Source organism: Drosophila rhopaloa, unplaced genomic scaffold (genome assembly GCF_018152115.1).
Source record: "Drosophila rhopaloa isolate 14029-0021.01 unplaced genomic scaffold, ASM1815211v1 contig_115, whole genome shotgun sequence".
In the NCBI taxonomy this organism is placed as follows: Eukaryota; Metazoa; Arthropoda; class Insecta; order Diptera; family Drosophilidae; genus Drosophila; species Drosophila rhopaloa.
Genome location: NW_025334990.1, coordinates 17,972,930 through 17,983,736, shown reverse-complemented (window position 1 = coordinate 17,983,736; position 10,807 = coordinate 17,972,930).

Genomic DNA, 10,807 nt, shown 5'->3' with positions numbered 1-10,807 from the left:
TTCGGTTTTTTGATCAAAACCCTGGGAAATAATTGTCAGATGTTGGAATGCCATACCTCATTGAATTCGTTATAAAATTTCCAATCGGGTGGCATTCACAGCTAAAAAATTTCATTTTGGTCGATTTTTGGCAAAAATGGATGATGTAACCCCTTATCAAAAATGCCATAATCCGAAGATCTGGAAAAACCCACTTTTATTTCGGTTTTTTGAGCAAAACCCTGGGAAATAATTGTCAGATGTTGGAATGCCATACCTCATTGAATTCGTTATAAAATTTCCAATCGGGTGGCATTTACAGCTAAAAAATTCACGAATCAGTCGATTTTTGGCAGATATTAATGATGCAAACCCTTATCAAAAATGCCAAAATCCGAAGATCCGGAAAAACCCACTTTTATTTCGGTTTTTTGATCAAAACCCTGGGAAATAATTGTCAGATGTTGGAATGCCATACATCACTGAGTTCGTTATAAAATTTCCAATCGGATGGCATTCACAGCTAAAAAATTTCATTTTGGTCGATTTTTGGCAAAAATGGATGATGTAACCCCTTATCAAAAATGCCAAAATCCGAAGATCTGGAAAAACCCACTTTTATTTCGGTTTTTTGAGCAAAACCCTGGGAAATAATTGTCAGATGTTGGAATGCCATACCTCATTGAATTCGTTATAAAATTTCCAATCGGATGGCATTCACAGCTAAAAAATTTCATTTTGGTCGATTTTTGGCAAAAATGGATGATGTAACCCCTTATCAAAAATGCCAAAATCCGAAGATCCGGAAAAACCCACTTTTATTTCGGTTTTTTGATCAAAACCCTGGGAAATAATTGTCAGATGTTGGAATGCCATACCTCGTTGAATTCGTTATAAAATTTCCAATCGAGTGGCATTCACAGCTAAAAATTTCATTTTGGTCGATTTTTGGCAAAAATGGATGATGTAACCCCTTATCAAAAATGCCAAAATCCGAAGATCCGGAAAAACCCACTTTTATTTCGGTTTTTTGATCAAAACCCTGGGAAATAATTGTCAGATGTTGGAATGCCATACATCACTGAGTTCGTTATAAAATTTCCAATCGGATGGCATTCACAGCTAAAAAATTTCATTTTGGTCGATTTTTGGCAAAAATGGATGATGTAACCCCTTATCAAAAATGCCAAAATCCGAAGATCTGGAAAAACCCACTTTTATTTCGGTTTTTTGAGCAAAACCCTGGGAAATAATTGTCAGATGTTGGAATGCCATACATCACTGAATTCGTTATAAAATTTCTAATCAGATGGCATTCACAGCTAAAAAATTTCATTTTGGTCGATTTTTGGCAAAAATGGATGATGTAACCCCTTATCAAAAATGCCAAAATCCGAAGATCTGGAAAAACCCACTTTTATTTCGGTTTTTTGAGCAAAACCCTGGGAAATAATTGTCAGATGTTGGAATGCCATACCTCATTGAATTCGTTATAAAATTTCCAATCGGATGGCATTCACAGCTAAAAATTTCATTTTGGTCGATTTTTGGCAAAAATGGATGATGTAACCCCTTATCAAAAATGCCAAAATCCGAAGATCCGGAAAAACCCACTTTTATTTCGGTTTTTTGATCAAAACCCTGGGAAATAATTGTCAGATGTTGGAATGCCATACCTCATTGAATTCGTTATAAAATTTCCAATCGGGTGGCATTCACAGCTAAAAAATTTCATTTTGGTCGATTTTTGGCAAAAATGGATGATGTAACCCCTTATCAAAAATGCCAAAATCCGAAGATCCGGAAAAACCCACTTTTATTTCGGTTTTTTGATCAAAACCCTGGGAAATAATTGTCAGATGTTGGAATGCCATACATCACTGAGTTCGTTATAAAATTTCCAATCGGATGGCATTCACAGCTAAAAAATTTCATTTTGGTCGATTTTTGGCAAAAATGGATGATGTAACCCCTTATCAAAAATGCCAAAATCCGAAGATCTGGAAAAACCCACTTTTATTTCGGTTTTTTGAGCAAAACCCTGGGAAATAATTGTCAGATGTTGGAATGCCATACATCACTGAATTCGTTATAAAATTTCTAATCAGATGGCATTCACAGCTAAAAAATTTCATTTTGGTCGATTTTTGGCAAAAATGGATGATGTAACCCCTTATCAAAAATGCCAAAATCCGAAGATCTGGAAAAACCCACTTTTATTTCGGTTTTTTGAGCAAAACCCTGGGAAATAATTGTCAGATGTTGGAATGCCATACCTCATTGAATTCGTTATAAAATTTCCAATCGGATGGCATTCACAGCTAAAAAATTCATTTTGGTCGATTTTTGGCAAAAATGGATGATGTAACCCCTTATCAAAAATGCCAAAATCCGAAGATCCGGAAAAACCCACTTTTATTTCGGTTTTTTGATCAAAACCCTGGGAAATAATTGTCAGATGTTGGAATGCCATACCTCATTGAATTCGTTATAAAATTTCCAATCGGGTGGCATTCACAGCTAAAAATTTCATTTTGGTCGATTTTTGGCAAAAATGGATGATGTAACCCCTTATCAAAAATGCCAAAATCCGAAGATCCGGAAAAACCCACTTTTATTTCGGTTTTTTGATCAAAACCCTGGGAAATAATTGTCAGATGTTGGAATGCCATACATCACTGAGTTCGTTATAAAATTTCCAATCGGATGGCATTCACAGCTAAAAAATTTCATTTTGGTCGATTTTTGGCAAAAATGGATGATGTAACCCCTTATCAAAAATGCCAAAATCCGAAGATCTGGAAAAACCCACTTTTATTTCGGTTTTTTGAGCAAAACCCTGGGAAATAATTGTCAGATGTTGGAATGCCATACATCACTGAATTCGTTATAAAATTTCTAATCAGATGGCATTCACAGCTAAAAAATTTCATTTTGGTCGATTTTTGGCAAAAATGGATGATGTAACCCCTTATCAAAAATGCCAAAATCCGAAGATCTGGAAAAACCCACTTTTATTTCGGTTTTTTGAGCAAAACCCTGGGAAATAATTGTCAGATGTTGGAATGCCATACCTCATTGAATTCGTTATAAAATTTCCAATCGGATGGCATTCACAGCTAAAAAATTTCATTTTGGTCGATTTTTGGCAAAAATGGATGATGTAACCCCTTATCAAAAATGCCAAAATCCGAAGATCCGGAAAAACCCACTTTTATTTCGGTTTTTTGATCAAAACCCTGGGAAATAATTGTCAGATGTTGGAATGCCATACCTCATTGAATTCGTTATAAAATTTCCAATCGGGTGGCATTCACAGCTAAAAAATTTCATTTTGGTCGATTTTTGGCAAAAATGGATGATGTAACCCCTTATCAAAAATGCCAAAATCCGAAGATCCGGAAAAACCCACTTTTATTTCGGTTTTTTGATCAAAACCCTGGGAAATAATTGTCAGATGTTGGAATGCCATACATCACTGAGTTCGTTATAAAATTTCCAATAGGATGGCATTCACAGCTAAAAAATTTCATTTTGGTCGATTTTTGGCAAAAATGGATGATGTAACCCCTTATCAAAAATGCCAAAATCCGAAGATCTGGAAAAACTCACTTTTATTTCGGTTTTTTGAGCAAAACCCTGGGAAATAATTGTCAGATGTTGGAATGCCATACATCACTGAATTCGTTATAAAATTTCTAATCAGATGGCATTCACAGCTAAAAAATTTCATTTTGGTCGATTTTTGGCAAAAATGGATGATGTAACCCCTTATCAAAAATGCCAAAATCCGAAGATCTGGAAAAACCCACTTTTATTTCGGTTTTTTGAGCAAAACCCTGGGAAATAATTGTCAGATGTTGGAATGCCATACCTCATTGAATTCGTTATAAAATTTCCAATCGGATGGCATTCACAGCTAAAAAATTTCATTTTGGTCGATTTTTGGCAAAAATGGATGATGTAACCCCTTATCAAAAATGCCAAAATCCGAAGATCCGGAAAAACCCACTTTTATTTCGGTTTTTTGATCAAAACCCTGGGAAATAATTGTCAGATGTTGGAATGCCATACCTCATTGAATTCGTTATAAAATTTCCAATCGGGTGGCATTCACAGCTAAAAATTTCATTTTGGTCGATTTTTGGCAAAAATGGATGATGTAACCCCTTATCAAAAATGCCAAAATCCGGAGATCCTGAAAAACCCACTTTTATTTCGGTTTTTTGATCAAAACCCTGGGAAATAATTGTCAGATGTTGGAATGCCATACATCACTGAGTTCGTTATAAAATTTCCAATCGGATGGCATTCACAGCTAAAAAATTTCATTTTGGTCGATTTTTGGCAAAAATGGATGATGTAACCCCTTATCAAAAATGCCAAAATCCGAAGATCTGGAAAAACCCACTTTTATTTCGGTTTTTTGAGCAAAACCCTGGGAAATAATTGTCAGATGTTGGAATGCCATACATCACTGAATTCGTTATAAAATTTCCAATCGGATGGCATTCACAGCTAAAAAATTTCATTTTGGTCGATTTTTGGCAAAAATGGATGATGTAACCCCTTATCAAAAATGCCAAAATCCGAAGATCTGGAAAAACCCACTTTTATTTCGGTTTTTTGAGCAAAACCCTGGGAAATAATTGTCAGATGTTGGAATGCCATACCTCATTGAATTCGTTATAAAATTTCCAATCGGATGGCATTCACAGCTAAAAAATTTCATTTTGGTCGATTTTTGGCAAAAATGGATGATGTAACCCCTTATCAAAAATGCCAAAATCCGAAGATCCGGAAAAACCCACTTTTATTTCGGTTTTTTGATCAAAACCCTGGGAAATAATTGTCAGATGTTGGAATGCCATACCTCATTGAATTCGTTATAAAATTTCCAATCGGGTGGCATTCACAGCTAAAAATTTCATTTTGGTCGATTTTTGGCAAAAATGGATGATGTAACCCCTTATCAAAAATGCCAAAATCCGAAGATCTGGAAAAACCCACTTTTATTTCGGTTTTTGAGCAAAACCCTGGGAAATAATTGTCAGATGTTGGAATGCCATACCTCATTGAATTCGTTATAAAATTTCCAATCGGGTGGCATTTACAGCTAAAAAATTCACGAATCAGTCGATTTTTGGCAGATATTAATGATGCAACCCCTTATCAAAAATGCCAAAATCCGAAGATCCGGAAAAACCCACTTTTATTTCGGTTTTTTGATCAAAACCCTGGGAAATAATTGTCAGATGTTGGAATGCCATACATCACTGAGTTCGTTATAAAATTTCCAATCGGATGGCATTCGTAGCTAAAAAATTTCATTTTGGTAGATTTTTGGTCAAAAATGCCAAAATCCGAAGATCCGGAAAAACCCACTTTTATTTCGGTTTTTTGAGCAAAACCCTGGGAAATAATTGTCAGATGTTGGAATGCCATACCCCATTGAATTCGTTATAAAATTTCCAATCGGGTGGCATTCACAGCGACAACATTTAAAAATTATTCTCCCACCTGAAAGCCCTAAAACACAATCCCAGTGAAAAACGAATTTTTATTATGATATAAGATTATTTTTTATTTAAAACAATGTATATCATAAATAAATAAAGTATGTAGTTTTTAGATAAAATAAATGCTATATGCTTAACATATATTTAGAAAGATCTTACCTTAATCTTATGCGAACTTTATATTAACACTTATAATAATCATTATATCTAGGAGAACTAAATTAATTATTTATTGATTTTTCTGGTATAAGGTTATGACAGTATTATTATTAATAGCCAACTTATGAGTACTTGCAGGTAAGCGCCAAATATATATCCACGTTGATGAGCTGGAGAGCAAAGACACGGCGACTTGTAAATCACGGATATCCTTGAAGACGGCACTGAAGCTAGGCGGAAATATCCATGGAAACTTCCTTGACAATGCTGATCCTGATCTCCTTTCTGCTTTCCTGTATTTAATAAAGAAATTTCAATTCATAAATTATATGTTTAAAAAATAAAAAAATGTATATATACTATTTTTGCAAGACTTTTACTGTGGGTGGGGACATGTTAATTCAATCCCATGTTGGAATGTCATACCTCGATGTCATAAAAAAACTTCATTTGAGTCCAGTTTTCGCTAAAAAAAAAAAAAACATGTAAAATCGGCATTTACAGCCAAAACTTAATTTATTTTTTTAAGTTTAACCCCTTATCAAAAATGCCAAAATCCGAAGATCTGGAAAAACCCACTTTTATTTCGGTTTTTTGATCAAAACCCTGGGAAATAATTGTCAGATGTTGGAATGCCATACCTCATTGAATTCGTTATAAAATTTCCAATCGGGTGGCATTCACAGCTAAAAATTTCATTTTGGTCGATTTTTGGCAAAAATGGATGATGTAACCCCTTATCAAAAATGCCAAAATCCGAAGATCCGGAAAAACCCACTTTTATTTCGGTTTTTTGATCAAAACCCTGGGAAATAATTGTCAGATGTTGGAATGCCATACCTCATTGAATTCGTTATAAAATTTTCAATCGGGTGGCATTCACAGCTAAAAAATTTCATTTTGGTCGATTTTTGGCAAAAATGGATGATGTAACCCCTTATCAAAAATGCCAAAATCCGAAGATCTGGAAAAACCCACTTTTATTTCGGTTTTTTGATCAAAACCCTGGGAAATAATTGTCAGATGTTGGAATGCCATACCTCATTGAATTCGTTATAAAATTTCCAATCGGGTGGCATTCACAGCTAAAAAATTTCATTTTGGTCGATTTTTGGCAAAAATGGATGATGTAACCCCTTATCAAAAATGCCAAAATCCGAAGATCTGGAAAAACCCACTTTTATTTCGGTTTTTTGAGCAAAACCCTGGGAAATAATTGTCAGATGTTGGAATGCCATACCTCATTGAATTCGTTATAAAATTTCCAATCGGGTGGCATTTACAGCTAAAAAATTCACGAATCAGTCGATTTTTGGCAGATATTAATGATGCAACCCCTTATCAAAAATGCCAAAATCCGAAGATCCGGAAAAACCCACTTTTATTTCGGTTTTTTGATCAAAACCCTGGGAAATAATTGTCAGATGTTGGAATGCCATACATCACTGAGTTCGTTATAAAATTTCCAATCGGATGGCATTCGTAGCTAAAAATTTCATTTTGGTAGATTTTTGGTCAAAAATGCCAAAATCCGAAGATCCGGAAAAACCCACTTTTATTTCGGTTTTTTGAGCAAAACCCTGGGAAATAATTGTCAGATGTTGGAATGCCATACCCCATTGAATTCGTTATAAAATTTCCAATCGGGTGGCATTCACAGCGACAACATTTAAAAATTATTCTCCCACCTGAAAGCCCTAAAACACAATCCCAGTGAAAAACGAATTTTTATTATGATATAAGATTATTTTTTATTTAAAACAATGTATATCATAAATAAATAAAGTATGTAGTTTTTAGATAAAATAAATGCTATATGCTTAACATATATTTAGAAAGATCTTACCTTAATCTTATGCGAACTTTATATTAACACTTATAATAATCATTATATCTAGGAGAACTAAATTAATTATTTATTGATTTTTCTGGTATAAGGTTATGACAGTATTATTATTAATAGCCAACTTATGAGTACTTGCAGGTAAGCGCCAAATATATATCCACGTTGATGAGCTGGAGAGCAAAGACACGGCGACTTGTAAATCACGGATATCCTTGAAGACGGCACTGAAGCTAGGCGGAAATATCCATGGAAACTTCCTTGACAATGCTGATCCTGATCTCCTTTCTGCTTTCCTGTATTTAATAAAGAAATTTCAATTCATAAATTATATGTTTAAAAAATAAAAAAATGTATATATACTATTTTTGCAAGACTTTTACTGTGGGTGGGGACATGTTAATTCAATCCCATGTTGGAATGTCATACCTCGATGTCATAAAAAAACTTCATTTGAGTCCAGTTTTCGCTAAAAAAAAAAAAACATGTAAAATCGGCATTTACAGCCAAAACTTAATTTATTTTTTTAAGTTTAACCCCTTATCAAAAATGCCAAAATCCGAAGATCTGGAAAAACCCACTTTTATTTCGGTTTTTTGATCAAAACCCTGGGAAATAATTGTCAGATGTTGGAATGCCATACCTCATTGAATTCGTTATAAAATTTCCAATCGGGTGGCATTCACAGCTAAAAAATTTCATTTTGGTCGATTTTTGGCAAAAATGGATGATGTAACCCCTTATCAAAAATGCCAAAATCCGAAGATCCGGAAAAACCCACTTTTATTTCGGTTTTTTGATCAAAACCCTGGGAAATAATTGTCAGATGTTGGAATGCCATACCTCATTGAATTCGTTATAAAATTTTCAATCGGGTGGCATTCACAGCTAAAAATTTCATTTTGGTCGATTTTTGGCAAAAATGGATGATGTAACCCCTTATCAAAAATGCCAAAATCCGAAGATCTGGAAAAACCCACTTTTATTTCGGTTTTTTGATCAAAACCCTGGGAAATAATTGTCAGATGTTGGAATGCCATACCTCATTGAATTCGTTATAAAATTTCCAATCGGGTGGCATTCACAGCTAAAAATTTCATTTTGGTCGATTTTTGGCAAAAATGGATGATGTAACCCCTTATCAAAAATGCCAAAATCCGAAGATCTGGAAAAACCCACTTTTATTTCGGTTTTTTGAGCAAAACCCTGGGAAATAATTGTCAGATGTTGGAATGCCATACCTCATTGAATTCGTTATAAAATTTCCAATCGGGTGGCATTTACAGCTAAAAAATTCACGAATCAGTCGATTTTTGGCAGATATTAATGATGCAACCCCTTATCAAAAATGCCAAAATCCGAAGATCCGGAAAAACCCACTTTTATTTCGGTTTTTTGATCAAAACCCTGGGAAATAATTGTCAGATGTTGGAATGCCATACATCACTGAGTTCGTTATAAAATTTCCAATCGGATGGCATTCGTAGCTAAAAAATTTCATTTTGGTAGATTTTTGGTCAAAAATGCCAAAATCCGAAGATCCGGAAAAACCCACTTTTATTTCGGTTTTTTGAGCAAAACCCTGGGAAATAATTGTCAGATGTTGGAATGCCATACCCCATTGAATTCGTTATAAAATTTCCAATCGGGTGGCATTCACAGCGACAACATTTAAAAATTATTCTCCCACCTGAAAGCCCTAAAACACAATCCCAGTGAAAAACGAATTTTTATTATGATATAAGATTATTTTTTATTTAAAACAATGTATATCATAAATAAATAAAGTATGTAGTTTTTAGATAAAATAAATGCTATATGCTTAACATATATTTAGAAAGATCTTACCTTAATCTTATGCGAACTTTATATTAACACTTATAATAATCATTATATCTAGGAGAACTAAATTAATTATTTATTGATTTTTCTGGTATAAGGTTATGACAGTATTATTATTAATAGCCAACTTATGAGTACTTGCAGGTAAGCGCCAAATATATATCCACGTTGATGAGCTGGAGAGCAAAGACACGGCGACTTGTAAATCACGGATATCCTTGAAGACGGCACTGAAGCTAGGCGGAAATATCCATGGAAACTTCCTTGACAATGCTGATCCTGATCTCCTTTCTGCTTTCCTGTATTTAATAAAGAAATTTCAATTCATAAATTATATGTTTAAAAAATAAAAAAATGTATATATACTATTTTTGCAAGACTTTTACTGTGGGTGGGGACATGTTAATTCAATCCCATGTTGGAATGTCATACCTCGATGTCATAAAAAAACTTCATTTGAGTCCAGTTTTCGCTAAAAAAAAAAAAAACATGTAAAATCGGCATTTACAGCCAAAACTTAATTTATTTTTTTAAGTTTAACCCCTTATCAAAAATGCCAAAATCCGAAGATCTGGAAAAACCCACTTTTATTTCGGTTTTTTGATCAAAACCCTGGGAAATAATTGTCAGATGTTGGAATGCCATACCTCATTGAATTCGTTATAAAATTTCCAATCGGGTGGCATTCACAGCTAAAAATTTCATTTTGGTCGATTTTTGGCAAAAATGGATGATGTAACCCCTTATCAAAAATGCCAAAATCCGAAGATCTGGAAAAACCCACTTTTATTTCGGTTTTTTGAGCAAAACCCTGGGAAATAATTGTCAGATGTTGGAATGCCATACCTCATTGAATTCGTTATAAAATTTCCAATCGGGTGGCATTTACAGCTAAAAAATTCACGAATCAGTCGATTTTTGGCAGATATTAATGATGCAACCCCTTATCAAAAATGCCAAAATCCGAAGATCCGGAAAAACCCACTTTTATTTCGGTTTTTTGATCAAAACCCTGGGAAATAATTGTCAGATGTTGGAATGCCATACATCACTGAGTTCGTTATAAAATTTCCAATCGGATGGCATTCGTAGCTAAAAAATTTCATTTTGGTAGATTTTTGGTCAAAAATGCCAAAATCCGAAGATCCGGAAAAACCCACTTTTATTTCGGTTTTTTGAGCAAAACCCTGGGAAATAATTGTCAGATGTTGGAATGCCATACCCCATTGAATTCGTTATAAAATTTCCAATCGGGTGGCATTCACAGCGACAACATTTAAAAATTATTCTCCCACCTGAAAGCCCTAAAACACAATCCCAGTGAAAAACGAATTTTTATTATGATATAAGATTATTTTTTATTTAAAACAATGTATATCATAAATAAATAAAGTATGTAGTTTTTAGATAAAATAAATGCTATATGCTTAACATATATTTAGAAAGATCTTACCTTAATCTTATG